The sequence below is a fragment of the Theobroma cacao genome, chromosome 3 (assembly GCF_000208745.1).
Source record: "Theobroma cacao cultivar B97-61/B2 chromosome 3, Criollo_cocoa_genome_V2, whole genome shotgun sequence".
NCBI lineage: Eukaryota > Viridiplantae > Streptophyta > Magnoliopsida > Malvales > Malvaceae > Theobroma > Theobroma cacao.
Window position 1 is genome coordinate 8,367,191 of NC_030852.1, and position 19,173 is coordinate 8,386,363.

The following is a 19,173-nucleotide window of genomic DNA, read 5'->3' on the forward strand; positions in this document are numbered from 1 at the left end:
ATATATATATATATATATATATATATATATATATCAATCATCATACACACACTCCCATCATCATCAGCTCATATGCATCGGCTTATGCGCACTCCCACTCGCACATAGCCGGGTCAGCATCAGCTTATGCACACTCCTGAACATGACCTGCCATGAGAAGTGCATTTGGTAATACACTCTAGTGTCTATGCAACACTTCTCATGTGTCAGTTGTATAAATACTCCCTAGACTTGAGTCATCAAGTTGTCTTATGTGTGGAGTGCTATGCTTTGATTTCATCCCTATGGGTGCCTAACCAAGGATCCCAAAACAGAATGCTTTTGTTTATAGTATGAAGCATGTGAAGGCAAATGAGTGGTCAAGAGAGGAATCATCACCTCAAGTGTTTTAGAGGACATATCCTATCAGTTCTTGGTTAACATTAGCTTATTGAAGTCTTTGGCCAGGGCGACATGGAGATTATGAAAAAGGTTTCATAACTCTCTATAAAGCTAACGCTATAATTGCAGGAACAAATATGGAGGTCAATAAGAGTAGACATTGTACCAAGCTCTTATCATCTCCGGAATATATGATGAGGGAATGAATTACACTAATAGACTGTACACTGAAAGGTTGTCAAAGAACCCTTTGACTCTCCCAACAATTGGGTGGCCATGATGCATTGCTAGATACTAATCTTGGTCTATGGAATTGATTATAAACTAATTGATTGAAATTTATATTAATCAATTAAGTCATTAATCAACTCCATTACCAACATGTTGGGAACCTAATGGGTCACACACAATGATTACATTTGAATTAAATTGGGAGAGTGACGATTTAAGTTAGACTTAAATCACATGCTAGGTAATTAACTTCTATAAACTTAATTAAAAAAGTTTAATTAAGTTTTTGGCATAATTATAAATAGTTATAACTATAAGGCCTTGATTGCAAAATATAAAGGAAATTAATTTTGATTTTAATTTCCAAGGACTTAAATAAAATAGTTTAATTAAGTAATAGGTCCAATATTATAATGTGTTATAATATTGAGGGCTTAATTACAAAATTACAGTTATTTTAACCTAACTATATAAGTCGCATTTTAACTATTTTTCCTTATGAGAGTTTTTCACAATTGAAGAAAACATAGTTTTTGTCAGAAAAAGAGAAACGTTTTCTTTCTTTGTCACCACTCCCTTTGTGTGAAAGAGAAAATTGATTATGAAGCAATTTTCGTGAAAGGTTCGGCTAAGATTGTAAAAAAGAAGAAAAGGACAATTGTTGTCCTCTTTGCTAGCATAAAGTATAGTTAAAAACTCCTTCCTTTGTTGAAGATTCAAGTGCAATCGTGTGTACTACCATTGGAGGCCAAGCACTTGATTGGCTAGGGTTTTTGCTCCTTGTGGTGCTCGCGGGATTGCTTCGAAAAGTGCAATCTTAATTACGAAATTACATGGTAAGGTAACTTTCTAAAAAATAATTTTTTTTGTGCTTTTATGTTTTAAATATCACCAATGTGATCCATGGGTGGAGGCATGTTTTGTTGTTTAGTTATAAAATTTTTAATTTTCTTTCCGCTGCTTATTTTGAGCATGCCATCCATAGCCAAACCCATCAGTGGTATCAAAGCCTTCCGTGGTTCGATTTTAACACAATTTAATGTCTATTGTTGTTAATGCCTTGTTGAAAAGGAATATGAGATGTTCAAGTTTTGTTCTACACAAATTAGTAAGTTTTAAAATTTTACAATTTGTTCTAGTTATTTCGATTTCTTCATAAATTTTAATTGTAAATTTTAAATTTTATTTTTCATAATATTAATATCATTTTAATGTCAAAATATAGCAGATTAACAAGTGCATGAGATGCACAAATTAATTTAGCAAATAAAGATTTGATCTCATGACATTATGGTGTGATTTAAATGGTAGAATTCGATTCTGTCCAGCCATGGTATTGGTCCATTTTCAGCCATAAAAGAGAGGCTGAAGTGCTTCACAAAATGCAGGAAAATTAAGAGATCAATACATATTGGAAATGTTCCAAGATGGGTGATTATGTGTGGCTAATGGTGGAGGTAAAGTTACCAAAACGTGGCTAAAACAGTTGCTGTTTGCAACAGAGACAGTCATAGTTTTGTTTGGCTTGGCAACCAATAAAGGCCTAAATTTGTGCAATTAGTTGCACCAATTGGCTGAGGATTCTTTTATGAAAAGGTTCCATAAATTATCCAAATTGTTGCCAAGAATTTTAAGGATTTAAATCATTAGAATTAAGCCTTCATAAAACTGAGTTGGTGGAGTCAAAACTGTTGCTGCCTCTGCAGCAGCAAGCCACGGTTTTGAATTTTTTTGACAGTTAAAAACGTTTTCTAAAATCCTGGAAAATTACTATGGAATTTTTCCATAAGTTTTCTATCAAGGAAAATTTAATTGGAAATTAAATTCCTGATTTTATGCCACCAAATAGCTTCAAAAGAGAGACTAAACCGAAACTGCCTCTGCAGATAAAGGTCACGGTTTTGAATTTTTTTGACAGCCGAAACCACCTCCTAAAATCCTGAAAATTTATTCTGGAATAGGTCAATGAGTTCTATATTAGGATAAATTTTATTAAGAATTAAATTCCTCATTTTTAGTCACAAAGAATTTCAAAAGTTCTCAAAAACCAATTCTGCCTCCTGCAGATAAAGGTCACGGTTTTTGAAATGTTTGAATAGCCAAATCACCTCCTAAAATCCTGAAAATTTATTCTGGAATAGTTCCATGAGTTATCTATTACGATTTATTTTATTGGAATTAAATTTCTAAAGATACAGCATCATAATGCCATGTAATTAGGACATGTCTGCTGCTGTCTGCAGCAGGACACTGTCTTGGCTAAGACATAGAATTTGTCAAAATTTTACCCCAATAAATGATCAATTAAATTAGTTAATTGGATGAGGATAAGTTATGGAATTGGTTCCATAATTATGTTGATTTTTTGAAACATTTAATTTAAGGAATATGATTCCTAAAATTAAGCATTTCAAAGATGATACATTAACATCCACAAATAAAGAAATGTGATTTCTAAAATTATGGAAGTTAAAATATCTTCATTAGCCAATTAAATATTTTTGGAATATGTTCTGTAAAGATTGATAATTTATGTCATAAATTATGGAATGTGATTCCTTAATTTAAGGGTTTCAAAATTTAAATAATTTAAGAGTACATTAATTTTGGAATTAGATTCCTAGGAGTAATGGGAGTCTTAATATTTATAGACAAATTTTATTTTGAATTGACTTCTTACAAGAAGATAATTCTAATTTGACATTAAATTTAAAGATTAAAATTGTCTAAGTTATTTCCTAAAAGATTAGGTAATAATAACATTCAATCTTTAATTAATGAGATTAATAATAGGTTGTGTAAAATGTTTAGGAGCACAAATTAAAAATGTTTTAATTTGTAATTTGTAATAAAAATTTAATTCTAATCCTAAGAAGATTAGGAATGGATAAATTACTAATTTTGATTAGTAATGCTTACCATATATGAAAGAAGTTTCCATATATATATAGAATTAAATGGTTACCCGAAAATTTGAAATTGGCAAAATTTAAATGTTGAAAATTGCTAATCTCAAATACCCCATATGATTAACAATTTGAATGAGACATGTCTTTAAATTTTATTCATATTGATGAATATATGTGGATGATTATGGACTTAGGCCTAATATGATTATGCTATGGTTGAATGTATATTATTGGTATTTTTGAAATAGGACTTGCGTGTCTTGCCTTATCTCTTTATCTGGGTTTGTAAAATTCTTTTCTAATCTTACTCCCCTCAAATGTAACTCGAGGTTTCTACATTCAAATGTAATTAGAATTAGGATAGATTAAGGATTGAATTTTGGAAAGTTCGACGATGGAGATTGAATGCCCCAAGAAGGACAAGGACATTACAAGAAAATTTTGAAGATTCTTATATGTAATCCCTTAGGTTTAACCAAGCTAGTTTCCTTTGATGGCTCAAGGAAATTAGTATAATTAAAGTCCATAATCATCCAAAGTAGTTTGCATGTGATAGATTTATTTTATGCAATTTAATAAATGTTATGCAATGCAAAGTAGTATGCATGTAATAGATTTATTTTATGCGATTTAATAAATGCCATGCATGCAAAGATGAGACCCTAATAAAGGCAAAAACAAAATCCTTCATTATATATTGAGTCACATGCCACGCATGAGCAAGTTGCCTTCCACCATATAACAAGATAACCTGGCTGCTCTTTTAATCGGAGACTTGTTGAGCACACCCAAGGTCACACTTTTACACGAGTATGTTTAAGCTATTGGTGGGTCTTACTCAACTAGTTTCATAAAATTTGGATTCTTGGAAACTTGATTATTATGAAACTAAAGGCAAAGGCTAGGCGAAATATATATGATATGTTTAGGCAATGTGTTGTCACCTAGCTGTTCTAAGAGTTGTATAGAGATACAATTGGTAAGCTCAGTTACCTACCTAATCCACTGATCATGGTTTGTTGAGCACACTCAAGGCCATGATTTGATGGATGGGATCCTAGCCCATTAAGAGAATCCTAGTAGAGATCTCTCTAGGTGATATGGAAGGTTATCATCTTGTAAAAAATAGTGGGAGAACTATTTAAAATTTTAAAACCTTGCTTTAAATAGTTTATGCATGATATTTATGTATTGCTTTATTTTATCTATTTAGACATAATTTATATACATGGCTAATAATATGTCACTATGGTGCATCTTGGATGCAAATCAAACTGACCAAACCAAACCCTTTTTTAAAGGTACCAGGACTTGAGAAATGTTCTCAAGTGAAAGGTTGTTCGTTCCATAATCTCTACCAAATACAATTCATAATTAGGAGTGTGCTTCCATGAGATGGAATTTATACTGCCTTAATTATGAATTGGGAAGATAACCACGATAATGGCACTAATTGGAATATGTTCTTCAACATCTTTATGGTAAAGATGGACAAAAGAGGGACTACAAAAAAAAAAATTCATTGACAGAGTTAAAGAAGAGGAAGCTTATAGAAGCCTCTACTTTTCCAAAGTTTATGATTGAGTTAGAAGTTACTACTGTTGTATTAACATCATAAGTATTCGATACTAGATGTTGAATGCATTTAAGTAATGACATAAAGCGCAAAACAATAGTAGTAAGTCAATGCTCAATATAAATGTCAAGAAAACTGATTGCATATGATCTCAATTATGGCATTTTTGTCTTGGTCATTGAAGTAAGAATTAGAGTATGAAGATACTTAGATCCTTTTGATTGGGAATCATAAAGGAGCTAGTAATTCTTATATGACCAAATCAATTTTCATGCAAAAGTGAATGACTTGGTATGTTCAAAAGGTCTTATACATATAAATGTATACGAACCATTGAACATAAAATGTTATGGAAAATGTTCCTAATTCATTAAGTTTACACAAGACCAAATTGAGATTTTGTCTTGTATACTTAAAGAAATAAAATTTGAAACCTTGAAATGTTCAAAGAACTCAAATATAAGATCATACGAGCTATATAGTATGAAGTACTCTTATTAAGATATGATCTTAGTGAAGATTACTCTTACTTATTAATTAATCATTCAAAAGATGAATGTAGATACATGTGAAATGGAACTTTCTTATGAATAGAACATAGAGATGTTTGTTCAAAGAAGAAAGCAAACTCATATAGTGATATGATTTAGTCCATATCTCTCCAAGTTATATGTAGCTAATTATATTATTCCAAACCCATATGATTCCAAGCATACATTGAGATGTATGTATGTAACATCACGAAAAATTCAAAAGAGTTTGATCATTACTCTCACAAAGGATCTTGGATTTAGTGGGAGTATGACGACACTAAAAAAAGAGTTTTTTAGTTATTACATGGTTACATTGGAATCTAACTCTTAAGATTTTGCATAGAGATGCATAATCAGATGTATGAGAACTCCATGGATTTAGTAAGATACATTGAAGATGTATTATTCATATGAGATGAACTACTAAATATGCTTTTCGTTGGAGTTATACACTTTGTTCTATTATATGGGATCCAAAGGGTTGGATTTAATAATATGTACAAGTGTATTTATCTCATAGACAAAAGGAGGTTAGTGGGAGTGAATACAATTCTTTGGTGATACAATTACGTGGGATGCAATGTGTATAAAAAGAAAGTGCCAAAATTTAAAAGGGACGACTAGTATAATGAAAAGTGACAAATGCATATGATGCATACAACATAGTTTAGTTGGAATGGTTCCAAAGAAAGAAAGAGGACTATGTACATGTATATAATTAAAGTCATATACATCTTATTAAAAGGGCTCTAATAGGAAGATACTTAGATCGTCAGTCCATGGAACTAATAAAAGGTTTTGAACATCGTTAATGTAACAATGGAGCCATACAAGTAGAACCTGGGTCTCATAGGATCTAGATATAGTAATATGACATGATGTGGTGCATGGACATCACGAAGATAGATAAAAGTAATTAACCACATTGAAGGGCACAAGTGAGTCTACATGCAGACACGATTGCTAGATGGATTGAATCCACATATGATGAGGTAGCAATTGGCTTTGTGCTAGTGGGAGATGTTGGGATGAGCTCTACAGCCAATTGGGATTGGTTGAGGCTTGATTCCGATCATGCAACAGTATCATTCATGTTGAATGATTAGAGGTTTTCCTTCATCAATAAGACATTAGTTATAATGAGTTATAAGTCTAATTAGATGAAGTCCATCAAATTAATATGCCTTGCAAGGAAACTGTAATGGGTTGTAATTATGAGATTCCTATGCATCAAAGCATAATCTCAAAATGCTCTTGATCAATGTATCATTGAGACTGGACATCAATGATGCTTAGAGACTGGTATATTCTATGTTCCATACTTTGGAAGTAAGCAATCGATCTCATAGATTAAAGTATAGCGATACTTGGAACTAGAATATAGGTGCTTGCTTGGAAGAGCAAGTTCACTGAACATGACCCGCCATGAGAAGTGCATTTGGTAATACACTCTAGTGTCTATGCAACACTTGTCATGTGTCAGTTGTGTAAATACTCCCTAGACTTGAGACATCAGGTTGTCTTATGTGTGGAGTGCTATGCTTTGATTTCATACCTATGGGTGCCTCACCAAGGACGCCAAAACAGGATGCTTTTGGGTATAGTATGAAGTATGTGAAGGCAAATGAGTGGTCAAGATAGGAATCATCACCTCAACTATTTTAGAGGACATATCCTATCAGTTCTTGGTTAACATTAGCTTATTGAAGTCCTTGGCCAAGGTGACATAGAGATTATGAAAAAGGTTTCATAACTCTCTATAAAGCTAATGCTATAATTGCAGGAACAAATATGGAGGTAAATAATAGTAAACACTATACCAAGCTCTTATCATCTCCGAGATATATGATGAGGGAATGAATTATACTGATAGACTGTACATTGAAAGGTTGTCAAAGAACCCTTTGACTCTCCTAACAATTGGGTGGCCATGATGCATTGCTAGATGCCAATCTTGGTCTATGGAATTGATTATAAACTAACTGATTGAAATTTATATTAATCAATTAAGTCATTAATCAACTCCATTGCCAACATGTTGGGAACCTAATGGGTCACACACAATGATTGCATTTGAATTAAATTGGGAGAGTGACGATTTAAGTTAGACTTAAATCACATGCTAGGGAATTAACTTCTATAAACTTAATTAAAAGAGTTTAACTAAGTTTTTGGCATAATTAAAAATAGTTATAACTATAAGGCCTTGATTGCAAAATATAAAGGAAATTAATTTTGATTTTAATTTCCAAGGACTTAATTGAAATAGTTTAATTAAGTAATAGGCTCAATATTATAATGTGTTATAATATTGAGGGCTTAATTGCAAAATTGAAGTTATTTTAACCTAACTATATAAGTCACATTTTAACTATTTTTCCTTATGAGAGTTTTTCACAATTGAAGAAAACGTAGTTTTTGTCATAAAAAAAGAAACCTTTTCTTTCTTTGCCACCACTCCCTTAGTGTGAAAGAGAAAATTGATTATGAAGCAATTTTCGTGAAAGGTTCAGCTAAGATTGTGAAAAAGAAGAAAAGGACAATTGTTGTCTTCTTTGCTAGCACAAAGTATAGTTAAAAACTCCTTCCTTTGTTGAAGGTTCAAGTGCAATCGTGTGTACTACCATTGGAGGCCAAGCACTTGATTGGCTAGGGTTTTTGCTCCTTGTGGTGCTCGTGGGATTGCTTCAGAAAGTGCTATCGTAATTACGAAATTACATGGCAAGGTAACTTTCTAAACAATAATTTATTTTGTGCTTTTATGTGTTAAATATCACCAAGGTGATCCATGGGTGGAGGCATATTTTGTTGTCTAGTTATAAAATTTTTAATTTTCTTTCTGCTGCGTATTTTGAGCATGCCATTCATAGCCAAACCCATCATCCATATCCCTTTCTTCCTAATCAGAGAGGTGATCACATTTCCATATGGTAGATTTACCTTGTCAACTCTATAGGCTCCCCTCATTCTCTCTATCATGAGTCGGCTTACGTTGAATGGAGCACCATTGAAAGCATGCTCCATCAGCCATAACTCCTAAAGACTAACATAGCTAAAACTGTAATTTCTTCCATAAATGTTTACATCAATAAAGTAATGCAAAATTCTGATTTGGGGGCTTGTAATTAGACCAGATTACTTTTGGATGAGTATTTTTTTTCTTTCCTGTTATAATCTCCCATAGAGATGATGGATCGTAATTCTCAAGCATTTCATAATCTCCTTCTTCACATTCAATTTTAAGCAGACTTCCTAAGTCTGCAGCAGTCACTACAAACTCTTTTTCATTTAAAAAGACATTCAGACCATCTTTAATGAAATCATCTGGATCCTCTAGTTCATTTTCATCTAAAGCTATACTAGCATAAAATTCTTTTACAAGGCTAAGACTATAGGTTCGGTTTTTGAAAGTGTTAAATTTCTTTAGTTTCATTTCCTCTAGGTAATCTGATAAAACTACTTGAATTTTAGGGCTTTCATCGAAGCTCTTCCAGTCAATAAATTTTTCACATGTAATCGGAGCATTTTCAATTTTCTTGAGCCTATCCTCATGGGTTTTATTTTTAAACTTTGAGGATAGAAGCTTACCTTTCTTGGAAGATTTTTTTTTCTCTTTCTTTTTCTCTACTCTGTGTTCCTTCTCTATCTGCTTTTTTTTTAATTTTCTTAACCTCAGAGGCAAACACAATCTTCTTCTTCTTTTTCTAAATTTATGCTTGTGGACTCCCCTCCATTGGTCGTTTGCCCTTCTTCTTTTCTAGAATTTCTTTTGACGGGGGGATTTTGCCATTTGGTTTTGAGATGTTTTTGGCTTAGGGTTTGAGGATTGGGGAGAGATGGGATTTCGGTTTTTCTAAATAAAGGCTTCTGGTAGGAGAAAATGAAGAATATGGATAAAGAGTTATGAGAAACCGTTTGACTACCCCTTAAATGCTGTCAGTTTTTCTATTTTTCAAAATTTAAAACTTTACCCCTGATTTTTATCATTTTCTTTGGGCAGTTTTTCTCCTCTTTTTCTTCACCTGGTAAACTGTTCATTTTTACTATTTTATTCATTCTCTATTTATCTGACTGAGTCTTATTATTTAAAGAATCAGAATACTCTTAGTTGACTAAGAAATTCTTAATCGACTAAGTACCTACTATTTTGTGAATGGAAAACTCAAAAAATTTTCTTACACTCCTGCACATTAACCATCCCTAAATTTCTCCTAATTTCACAAAATCTTTCCTCATTTAGGGGTTTGGTGAATATATCAACTAATTGTTTCATGGTGCCAAGAAACTCAATTTTAATGTCTCCTTTAATTACATGATCTCTAATAAAGTGATGTCTAATCTCAATATGCTTGGTCCTAGAGTGCTGTACAGGATTCTTTGATATATTGATGGCACTAGTGTTATCACAAAATATTGATACATTATGCAAGATTATTCCAAGGTCTTTTAATTGTTGTTTGATCTATAAAATTTGAGCACAGTAACTACCTAAAGAAATATATTCAGCTTCAGCTATGGAGAGTGCAACTGAGTTTTGTTTTTTGCTCGACCAAGATACAATTTTATCTCTTAGAAACTGACATGCTCCACTAGTGCTCTTTCTATCTATTTTGCTTCCAGCAAAGTCTGCATTTGAATATCTAATAAGATTGAAGGATGTTCCTTTAGGATACCATATTCCTAAAGTTTGTGTATCTAAGATGTATCTAAAAATTCTTTTAATAGTAGTCAAGTGTGATTCTTTAGGTTGTGGTTGAAACCTTGCACACAAACATACACTAAATTGAATATCAAGCCTGCTAGCAGTTTAGTACAGTAGGGATCCAATCAAACCTCTATAAAGCTTTTGATCAACACTTTTGCCTTTTTCATTATCATCAAGTTTGGTGGATGGACTCATTGGTGTGCTAATTGATTTTAGCTTCAGCATGTCAAACTTTTTCAGCATGTCTTGAATGTATCTTTCTTGGCTGACGAAGATTTCTTCCTCACTTTGTTTGATTTGAAGGCCAAGAAAGAATTTCAACTCACCCATCATGCTCATTTCGAATTCACCCTGCATCTTTTCCGCAAAGTTCTTGCATAAAGCCTCATTAGTTGCACTAAACACAATGTCATCCACATAGATTTGAACAACAATTAAATCATTCAAGCATTTTTTGACAAAAAGTGTTGCATCAATGCTTCCTCTACTATATCCTTTTTCAACTAAAAACCTAGAGAGTCTTTCATGCCACGCTCTTGGAAGTTTGAACACATAATCTGGTTTTTCATAGTCCTCAAATCTGAGGGGTTGCTCAACATAGACTTCCTCTTGAATGAAACCATTTAAAAATGCACTTTTTACATCCATTTGGAATAATTTAAAGTTCATGAAACATGCAAACACAAGTAATAATCTAATGGCTTCAATCCTAGCAACAAGAGTAAATGTCTCATCATAGTCAATGCCTTCCTCTTGGTTATACCCTTGAGCCACTAACCTAGCTTTATTCCTAATGACATTTCCTTGATCATCTACCTTATTTCTAAATGCCCTTTTTGTACCTACAATGGGATGATTTAATGGCCTAGAAACTAGAGTCCATACTCGATTTCTCTCAAATTGATCAAGCTCCTCTTTCATGGCCAATATTCAATTTTTTTCCTTTTCTGCATCCTCAAAGCTTGTAGGCTCAATTTGCAAGATGAAAGCTATGAACTCATAAGTTTCTCTAGTTCCTCTCCTAGTCTTGACTCCTTGAGAAATATCACCTATGATTTGCTCTGATGGATGATCCTTGATATACCTCCAACTCTGTGAAAAATCATTGTGTTGATTTTCAGTTCTTTGCAAGGATTCTAAGGGTGGAGGTTCTGTTTCTCTTCCTAAGGAATTTTCTTTACTATTTTTCTTATCATCTAAGTTCATTTCTTCCATTTGTCTTTCAAGATCATTCGTATCATCTTCATCAGCAGGAATTTCCTTTTGCAAAGAATTGGATTCATTAAAAACTACATGGATAGACTCCTCAACAGTTACAAATCTCTTGTTAGAGACTCTATAAGCTTTGAGTTTAATGCATATCCTAGAAATATAGCCTCATCACTTTTAGCATCAAACTTTCCTAAAGGATGTTTTCCATTGTTCAACACAAAGCATTTGCGCCCAAAGCTTCTAAGGTGAGAGATATTTAGTTTTCTACCTTTGTATAATTCATATGGAGTCTTTGATATCATGGCTCTTATTGACACTCTATTAAGGATATAAGTTGCTATGTTTACAGCTTCTGCCCAAAAGTACTTTGGTAAATTATTTTCACAAAGCATAGTTCAAGCCATCTCTTTCAAGGTTCGATTTTTCCTTTCTACAACTCCATTTTGCTGGGGTGTTCTAGGTGCAGAAAAATTATGATCCAACCTCTTTTCATTACAAAATTTTTCAAACTCACCTCCATGATCACTTCTAATACTAACTATGACCAATCTTTTTTCATTTTCAACCTTCCTACAATGATTTATAAATGTAGGTAGAGCATTATTCTTATGAGCAAGAAAATAGGCCTAAGTATACCTTGAGTAGTCATCAACTATCACAAAGCCATATGATTTTCCTCCTAAACTAGTTGTGCTAATTGGCCCAAATAGACCAATGTGCAGAAAATCTAGTGGTCTAGAGGTTGACACATTCTTCTTATTTTTTAAAGATGTTCTAACTTGTTTTCCTAGTTGGCATGCATCACAAATTTGATCATATTCAAATTTAAGCTCAGGCAATCCTATAACCAGAGTTTTTCTTATCAATTTTGAAATGGTATGCATGCTCACATGACCAAGTCTCCCATGCCATAACCGGCCAATATTTTCAACATTTGCTATAAGACATGTTTCATAATTCACCTCAAGATCTTCAAGAAACATAACATACATATTCTTAATTCTTTTTCCTACAAATGAAACTTTGTTAGTACGTATATCTATCACTTTACATTTATTTGAGTCAAAGCATACCTTGAAACCTTTATCACACAATATGTCGATACTTAATAAATTATGTTTCAAACCTTTAACCAGCAACACATGACTAATTCGAGCTTGAGGGTTCTTACCAATGGTTTCTATACCATAAATTCTACCTTTTTAATCATCACTAGATGAAACGGTACCTCCATTTTTCTTGTCCAATTGAGCAAACAGCATTTTGTTTCCAGTCATGTGCCTTGAGCAGCCACTATCCATAAACCATGGCTGTTTCCCCCTTAGTTGAGCTCTTAAACATGTGTCCTTTAGGTTCAGCTCAACTTGCAAAACAAATTTTCAGTTTTTCTTAATAGGTACCCATACCTTGATGGGTCTTTAAAGGTAGTTGCAACATAGGATCCTTTTGGAACCCAAATTTTCTAGTTTTCTGCATGCTTTTATTATTATAACAATCATAAGATAAATGTCCAAGTTTTCCACAATTATAACATCTAGATTAAGCATTATCATAATTTTTCTTAAAATATGTGTTCCTCCTTGATGTTTCTTTCCTCAAAAGTTTAAGATTAGCATTTTCTTCAATTGCCTTTTGTAAAGCTCCTGTTCTGTTTTCCAATTCCAATTTTAGAGTTTCAAAATCTGTTTTTGAATGCTCTAATTCAATTTGCAAAAAATTTCTTTGCTCAAAAACAGAATTGAAGTCATGTTTTATCTTTTACAAATCAGTCTCAAGAAATGCAGTTTTTCTTTTCAACGTTTTATATTTTGATGCAAGTTTCTCAAACTCATTATAAAGACATTCATACTCCTCTTGTAGTTCATCAATTTAAATAACACAAGGGGATGAAGATACCTCGGATTCATCATCCCTTGCCATCAGAAATGGATTAGCTCTTTCTTCCACCTTTTCATCTTCATCATCAGAACTAGAGGTATCACTATCTGACCAGGTTGTAGCCACCATTTCTTTCTTTGATTTTCTATTTTTCTTTGGCGTTTCTTCCTTTAACAAGGGGCATTTTGACCTGAAGTGTCTTGGCTTCTGTTGGTCCCAAATAAATATGCTAGAGGGGGGGTGAGTAACCCTTTTTGGCTCTTGGCAAGATGAGAAACTAATTTAAAAAGTAATGAAAATAAAAAAAAAGTAGACAATGCACAGGAATTTATAGTGGTTCAGTCCAAGACCTACATCCACTACCTTGATTATTCAACCAAGGATTTTCTAAATCAATCCACTATAAAAGGTGAAATTCACAAGCTTTCAATAAGCTTTACAATGGCTTTTACCAAGCTCAACCAAAATCTTTCACAATAGTTTTTATCTGCATCAACTAAAACCCAACACCTAACTTTTCAAGGCTAAGTTAGAACCTATACCCAATCAAGCAATTCTAGCTTGAATCAATCCCTTAGAGTGACTCTCTCATTCTAAGAATACAAGAAGAGAAGTAATGAGAGTGTACCTCTGATCACACGGTTGATCTAAGTGGTACAAGTGAAGTGTAGATCACAATTACAAGGATAAGAGTTGAGTGCAATAAAATGAGCAGTAAGTATTTATAGGTTTTTCATCTCTTTTTGTGTTCTTGAAAGCCTTCAATTACATTTCTAGCCATTGAAACCCTCTTTTATACTTGAAAAATCATCTCTGATGTGAGTTAGATAGTTTTTGACTGTTGAGAACAGTTTGGTAGCAATTCTGGTAGTTAATCTGTCTTTTATTGCACAATTCAAAATTTTTGACAGAATGCTTTTAGTCGACTAACCGATATCTTAGTTGACTAAGTTGTCTCTGTCTTCTGATCTCGGTTTCTGCCAGTGTGCACTTAGTCGACTAACTCATTCCTTGGTCAACTAAGTTAGTTCTGTTTCTCAATACTCTTCAACCCGTCAACTTTTGATTTAAATCTTAGTTGACTAACTCTTCATTGATCGACTAAAAGGATTATGTCTTGTTGATAAATCGTGACTTCTTTATTCCTATGCTCTTTGATATGTTCATTTGAATGATTGATTAATTATTGCATACAATATTTGCCTTGCACACTCAAGTGGAGATATTAGACACAAATGAATGGGAATGTTTTATTATCATGAAAAACTAATGGAGCCAACAATCTCTGCCTTTTTGTTGATGAGAAAACATTCCTTGATTAACAGCATAGTGTCCTTTTATTCTTTTTCAATTCTGCACAAAGATGAGGATTTCTCCCCCTTAATGTGTGCTTATTTAATTTATTTATTTTAGCATATTTTAATTATTGTCATTTAGAAAATGACATGTAAAAGTATAAATTTTTTGACAGAATATATTTACAGAGGCTTATAGGCAGCAAGTGACAGGATGACAGAACATTATTACTACTTCAGCTTGTTGTCTGTCATATTGTTTCCAGACTTAATTCATTCCAAAGCTAAATGCCATAAACCATCCAGTCAAAATGTCAGCATTCATATTTGTTTTCATCCAAATTTCACTCACAATATCATATCAACAATTAATAATCAATATATTTGCTCAATATCAGCACCAAAGCATCAGCAAAAACTCAATAACAGCTTTAAATATTCAATCATCAGCTTATCAGCATTTCATCCATTCACAATCAAACCAAAATAAATAAACAGTGTCTCAATAGACTTTCAGCATTAGTTATCAGCAACAGAACAAAATAAATAAATAGTGTCTTAGCACAAAGATTAGTATCCAATTTTCAACAAACTACCATGGATCATCTACCATAGACAACCTAGTCAGATTCATCATCCTAAATTTCACCAAGATTTCTGGTTCCTCTACCCTAACATTTTTTTTTAATTTATTTTCCCTTTCCCTTTAGCTTTCCACTTTTCCCCCTTTTTGTCATCATCAATCTCAAGGATGCCTAATCATCTTCTAAAGAGGATGAGGGAAAGGATTCATCATCAGTGTAGTATTTGACATTGAGAGGTTCAAGAGAAGGTTCTAATGGTGATTTTTGTAGTGAAGGTTGAGGAAAAGGTTCAGGTGAGGACTTGTCATAGACTTCTACTGGATTCTAAGGAGAAGAAACAGTTGCTAGCCTGGCTTTTTCAGCCAATCTGGAGGATTTCCTTCTCTTGAGGAACTTTGATTTGGTGGCCATTGTCTTTATGCCTTTTCCTAGTGGTTTGGATTTGGTTTGTGGAGCTGCAGTAGCTTTCTCCTTTCCTTTACCCGTTTTTTCCTTTGTTATGTGTGCTGGTTCAGTAGACACTGACTTTTTAGCTTGTGCTTTGGCTGCTTTCTTTTCTGTTTGCTCTTCCCTAACCATCTGGTGAAAAACATCCATAATGGATACTTCTTCTGAATTTGGAGGAAAGGGCTACCTTTTATGAGATTTTGAAGGATGATTCTCATCTAGTGAATTGAGAATTTTTGTTCCTTGTTTTGATTCATTTTTGTTCTGAGATTCAAGGGAAGGGGATTTTCTTGGTTGATTGACTTCAAGCTCATGTCTCTTGGCCTGAAAGGCTGAACCTTCAATATCTTGCCTTGCTAGTGCAATGCTTGATGTTGCAAAGGTATCTGCAGCAGCTGGTTCAAATTGCATTTTTCCTTTTTCCTTCAGTACATTTTCCAGTTCAGTCACTTTCTTCTCAAATTTCTGCATTCTTGCCCCTTGGTTTGTGAGTTTTCCATCAATTCTCATAAGCAGATTGAAGATCACTTTATTTGAGAATTAAGATGGTGTTGCCTCTAGTTGAGCAAGTAACGAATCTTTCTCCATCAAGTTTGTACCCCATTTTAGGCACGCGTCCAAGGTAAATGGCTTGATCTCTGCTTTTTACCTTGTTTGCCTCATACCTTGAGCTCCAAATCCCTTTCTTTTGCACCAAAGATGTGATGATATTTCCATATGGCAAATTTATTTTCTCTAGTCTACATACTCCTCTCATTCTCTCAATCATAAATCTGCCTAAGTTAAGTGAAACACCACTAAATGCATGTTCCATCAGCCATAGATCCTGTAGGATGATATAGCTAAAACTTCCCCCTTAAATGCTGTCAGTTTTTCTACTATTCAAAATTTGAAAAATTCCCTCTAAACTTGGTTATTTTCCTAGGCGGTTTTTCTTCTTTCTTTATTACCTGGTAAACATATTCTTTTCATTATTTTATTCCTTCTTCATTTAACTAACTGAGTCTTATTATTTAAGATGACAGAAGACTCTTAGTTGATTAAGATTCTCTTTAGTCGACTAAGTGCCTTCTGTTTTATGTGTATGAGTAAAAAATTTACCTACAACTCCTGCATATTAATCATCCCTAAATTCCTTCTAATCTCATAAAATCTATCTTCATTTAGAGGTTTGGTAAATATATCAACTAGTTGATATAGAGTGTTGACAAATTTAATTTTGATGTCACCTTTCATTACATGATCTCTAATAAAATGGTGCCTAATTTCAATGCGTTTAGTCCTTGAGTGTTGCACAGGATTTTTTGAAATATTGATTGCACTTGTATTGTCACAATAAATTGGTATGTTATTCATTGACATTCCATAGTCTTTTAGTAGTTGTTTAATCCATAAGATATGAGCGCAACAGCTACCTAGAGATACATATTCTGCTTCCGCTGTAGACAAAGCAACTGAATTTTGCTTTTTGCTAGACCATAACACAAGCATACTACCTAGAAACTGGCAGGTTCCACTAGTACTCTTTCTATCTGTTTTGCTGCCAGCAAAATCAGCATCTGAATATCCAACTAAGCTAAAAGATGATTCTCTAAGGTACCATATGCCTAAAGTTTATGTGTCTATGAGGTATCTAAAAATTCTTTTAACAGCAGTCATGTGTGATTCTTTGGGTTGAGATTGAAAACGAGCACATAAACACACATTGAATTGTATATCAAGCTTGCTAGTTGTTAAATAGAAAAGTGATCCGATCATACTTCTATAGAGCTTTTGATCAACATCCTTTCCTTTTTCATCTAAATCAAGTTTGGTGGATGGACTCATTGGTGTACAAATTGATTTTAGCTTTAGCATATCAAACCTTTTGAGCATGTCTTGAGTGTATCTTTCTTGGTTGATGAAGATTCCTTTCTCACTTTGTTTGATTTGAAGCCCAAGAAAGTACTTCAGCTCACCCATCATGCTCATCTCAAATTCACCCTGCATTTCTTTAGCAAAGTTCTTGCATAAAGCCTCATTAGTTGCACCAAACACAATGTCATCCACATAAATTTGAACAATAATTAAATCCTTTAAGTATTTTTTAATAAACAATCTAATATCAATGCTACCCCTAACATATCCTTTTTCAACTAAAAATTTCGAAAGCCTCTCATACCAAGCTCTAAGAGCTTGTTTCAATCCATACAAGGCTTTATGAAGTTTGAAAACATGATCTAGTTTTTCAAAGTCTTCAAATCCTGGAAGTTGTTCAACATACACTTCCTCTTGAATGAATCCATTCAAAAATGCACTTTTTACATCCATTTGGTACAATTTAAAATTCATAAAGCATGCAAAAGCAAGCAACAACCTTATGGCTTCAATCTTAGCAACTAGTGCAAAAGTTTAATTGTAGTCAATTCCTTCCTCTTGGTTGTATCCTTGGGCTACTAACCTAGCTTTATTTCTAACTACATTTCCTTGCTCATCTACCTTATTTCTAAACACCCATTTTGTTCCAACAATAGGGTGGTTTAAAGGCCTAGAAACTAATGACCACACACGGTTTCTTTTGAATTGATCAAGTTCCTCTTGCATGCCAATATCCAATTGTCACAACCCGGTACTCCCCTCGAGCTTGTGACAACCGCCATGACGTCTCGGTCGACATTTGTTACCTAGAGTGCCAACCGAAACCCCGCAAGGCTTTAGTACCATTTTTTTCATCTCCCCTGTGAGTAATCATCGCCAAACCTCGTTTTTAAAGAATTTTAAGCTTTTCCCCTTTCAAAACCATGAAAAAATAATTTTCGCCTCACAAGGGCGTTTTCGTCATTTTTCCTCAAAATTTTTCAAACCCGAGTAAAGATGTAGTAAATGAGTGGAAAACACATATTTCATGATTTAAAACAAATTTGGGTGTCTAAAACATTTATTAAAAATGATATTGCAACTATTTGAATAAAATAAAAATATTCAATAAAATGTTCTAATTTCTTGTAAAACAATATTTATAGAGTCATCGGTAAATAATTTTTGTAATGTAAAAGCTAAATAAATTCATACGTACTATAATACAGATAACCGGGATATGAAATTTACTTTATAGTGACTCATGGGCCCACAAGAAACAAAAGTGCACAAAGGCAGTAAACCTATAGTTTTTGGAGTAGTAAAGCCGACTATAATCCTAGACAATATCTACTATCCACAGGCTACCTCAAGCCTGAAATGGTTGAAAGGGAAGGTGGTGAGATTATAAAATCTCAGTGAATAAACAGATACCATCTAAAGCATCGAAAGTCGAGTAAATGGAGACAGATAAAACAGTTTAACATACTGAAATTCATCACCTTTCAACTTGTTTCAACCAAATAAAATCAATTCATATAAATCGAGTAATTAACATGGCTTATGAATTTCTTAAAACTTTGGCT